At 40.4% G+C, this 3,474-nt stretch overlaps 1 long non-coding RNA gene across 2 annotated transcripts; it reads left to right on the plus strand.

Annotated features, from left to right (window-relative positions):
* The first annotated feature begins 1,499 nt into the window (after positions 1-1,499).
* Positions 1,500-3,129, plus strand: LOC121693412. Of its 2 annotated transcripts, none has more exons than XR_006025495.1 (3): positions 1,500-1,688; positions 2,324-2,587; positions 3,066-3,129. It is a non-coding gene; the product is annotated as an uncharacterized LOC121693412 (long non-coding RNA). The 2 variants fall into 2 exon arrangements; XR_006025494.1 differs by lacking the exon at positions 1,500-1,688 and adding an exon at positions 1,703-2,235.
* Positions 3,130-3,474: the final 345 nt, after the last annotated feature.

Consider the following 3,474-nt stretch of genomic DNA (forward strand, 5'->3'; position numbering starts at 1 on the left):
GCCTACGTTATTTTGCAAAACATCAAATGAAGTCTTAAACACAACCACTATAGAGAAGCATGCAATATCAAATAATGCTAACGCATGGCAATTATGAACATGGCAGGATTTGAACCCCGGGCGCGCGTGCAGTATACGAACACGCTACCACCCTCCCAAGGCCATTTTGAGATTTTCATGGAAACATAGCATTATTTAAAACCAAGCACATTACATTTTCAATTCGAATCAATAGAAGCATATCAAAACTATAATGTTTATTCCAATGACTGTAGGCCTAATAGTTTTTACTCAAAAGGGAACAGAACACGTTGTCTCTCCGCTCTGTTTTACCAGTTTCAGAGAAGGGCCATTTGGTCGGCATGTGGCTTCGTCTGTGATTGTTTAATCTCTAATGAGAGCCGCCGTTATGTCTGCTAACCACCAGATGTCACTGTTTTGTATTCGATGCTTTGACACTTCGAAACACTTACGATACAATCAGGAAGAACCTTCCAAAGCCTCGTGGGCAAAGATGGTTGATTACGAAGATACTTCATGAGAGGCCATTTCCTGTCCCTGGAAATTTATGCAAATAGGGTAGCAGTACACGCCCCCATACATTTATGCAGTGATCGGGCTCTCTTTTTAACATTGAGGTCTATGGCAGAATCCAAGAATTTCCCAGAATTTGTCAAAGCCTTATTTTTCTGTGGATGTTGCAATGGATGCACATTTCTGACACAGTATCATGATCTCCAAACCCTCCTCCCTATTTCAGTAGAATGTCGTGATAGTATGACCCTCCAGTCGGGAGAAAATCAACATTAATGAAGGTGTACACCAAGTTTATTTTGTACTCCGGCTTGTCTGGCGTGGAACCGAGGCGTTCAAATGTAAGTCATACGTCAGTGACACGCCCCTGTGCAGGCGGGAACTGAACCAGAGCCCGTCTCTGACTGAACTCCACTTTGCCCTCATAGACATGAACTAGGATGACCCATCTTGCTACGCATTCATTATCTTTGTCGTGGGGCTTCATTCGCCCAACCCTACTCACAGGTCAGAGAAGAGTGTAGTTACACAAGAATCACCACTAGATGGCAGTAATCATATTTCAGACCCTTCAGGGAAGTGACATCACTAAATGTAACTCATATGACATTATATACAGATGTGCACAGAACAGGTGATACATATACATACCCAATTTGCAAATAATTAACAAAGAAAACGAAATGTATTTTATTTTAATGTATATAGCCATTTAAGAAATGCTTTTCAGCATATGTAGCCTACACTGTAAACATTCACAGTTGTTGAAGCCTATATGCCATCAAAGGGCAGAACTGACTACTAATTGTATTATGTGTAGTTTGTCAAAATCTTCAAATAGCCTATTATGTTTATTATTGTCATTTATTGTGGTTATACTGCCTGTATTTTGGTGAAAAACAGCATACTGCATGGTGAACAAATGTAGAGCAAATCATGACTGTAGTAATTGATGTGCTTTTAAAACAGAAACATAGCATGCTCTACCTATTATTTATTTATTTTTTTCTTCCTTGCTTTCTGTCTTTCAGGGAACTCTATGTCTCCAACAGTATCAGAGCTCCTCCTTAAAGCTAAGGAGAGAGAGGGTGTCCTGATAAGGAAGAACAAGAAGCTGAAAAAGGAATGGGACTCTCTTCGCAAACAAGGGGCTGGTAAGTCAATACTTTATCTCAATATGACACTTAACAACAAACACCACTTGGATTAAAACATTTTATTATTCCTTGTCTTCACAATGTAAGTAGAACGCTCCATTCACGTTCGGCTGTTAATTCTTTATGCTAAGCATAATTGACCGCTGTCAAGGATAGTGGCCTTTTTGCCACTGATTCACATCTACAGACAGTTGTTCAGCTGCTAAAGAATGTATTCAAGTTCAGTGAGTTTGGTGAAGTTTGTTTCTCATCATTTGCCAATGAAAACAGTAAAAAAATACATTTAAAGACCCATCAGGTGAAGTGTCTTCTCTTATGTTAGGTAGCCGTATAATAAGCGGGGTCCGGGTCGCCCTGTTTGGGCTTATTTTTTCGATAATGACTGGCATTCTATACATTAACCCTTAGACAGTAGAGCCCTTTGAAGACTCCATCGATAATATCAAATATCAAGTATAACTTGTTTTTCATGTTGTCACCATGTTGGTCTTGAGGATGGACACACATACACCTTTGTACCTGTGCTGTACCTGACAAATGTTATGTGAGTACTGAAGCTTCTCACTTAAACTTGATTCTTGATTAAACTTGATTAAACTTTCCCGTCACCTTTTCTTATTGTTTCTTTTCAGACAAGATATGCCATACCACAACTTCTGACCACACCACTTCATCTGAGTCATCATCTGAGTCCTCTTCCACCAGTAATTCATCTTCCTCTTCTTCCTTCAATTCATTCATTGTCATCAGACGATGAAAGTCATAAGGCGTTACAAAAAAAAAGCATACAAGGAAAGACAAAAGGCATCGGAAGGAAAAGAAGTCAGCAAAAGCAAGGCATCGCAAAAAGCACAAGAAGGAACAGAAGTCCGCAAAACCTGAATGTGGACAAAGAGGTGAGTCATAAAGGAGGGCTCCTGTTTACAAAAACAATTACATTAATACACAGGATTAAAGTTAAAATCCCTTGTGCCAAAATCCAAGGTAAAGAAGCCCCTACTCAAAATTAACTTTAAAAAGCACGCACAAATCCACCAAGAAATGGTCACAAACACAAGACAAATGACCCATCCAACAGCAGTATATAGTATGTGGCATGTCATTGGGGTTATTAAGTGGGCACCCTCATTCACCGATGTTTCGTTAAGTTAGGCCCACGACACCTCATGAAGGCTTAACAGTGAAACCAGCGTCCTGGAGACACTCCCCTCCATGCTGCCACCATATTACCACATTGAAATATCCAATACCCAAAATACTCTTAACCAGCCTAGGCATGGTCAAGTTATGGGTGATGCATGTTAATGTCAACAATATTTTGTCTCATCTCACAGTCCAGTTAATCTCTATTTGTTTTATTTCTTACTGATGCAGCTTCCAGTCCAAAAGACATCGTTGCAAGGTACAAGAAGGTTCTGCGGGCTTACAACCGTGGAAACCGTTCTGACCGTTCGATCAAAAGCAGCTATCCCAGAGTTGGCTATAGCTTCACCAGAAAAATTTGAGGAGCTATTGGCAGGCTACAACAAAAGTGGACAAATGTCTGATTTTCTAAGTAAATGTGAAGACCTTATTGAGAAAGATACACAGGTCAGAGCTGAGATAGCAAAACTCAAAAATGAGGGCAATCTCATACCCTACATTAAGAGGGTAAGCCCCCCGCCAACAACCCTTGTATGTTTAAGCAGTGTTCGTTCATGTTGCGTTCATGTTTACTGTATGCACTGTATGTCTGATTGTCTGAAGAGGCAGCAGAAGTAAGTGCCCCTCGCCCCACCACCCT

This window comes from Alosa sapidissima, chromosome 2, assembly GCF_018492685.1.
Source record: "Alosa sapidissima isolate fAloSap1 chromosome 2, fAloSap1.pri, whole genome shotgun sequence".
NCBI classification, from domain to species: Eukaryota; Metazoa; Chordata; class Actinopteri; order Clupeiformes; family Clupeidae; genus Alosa; species Alosa sapidissima.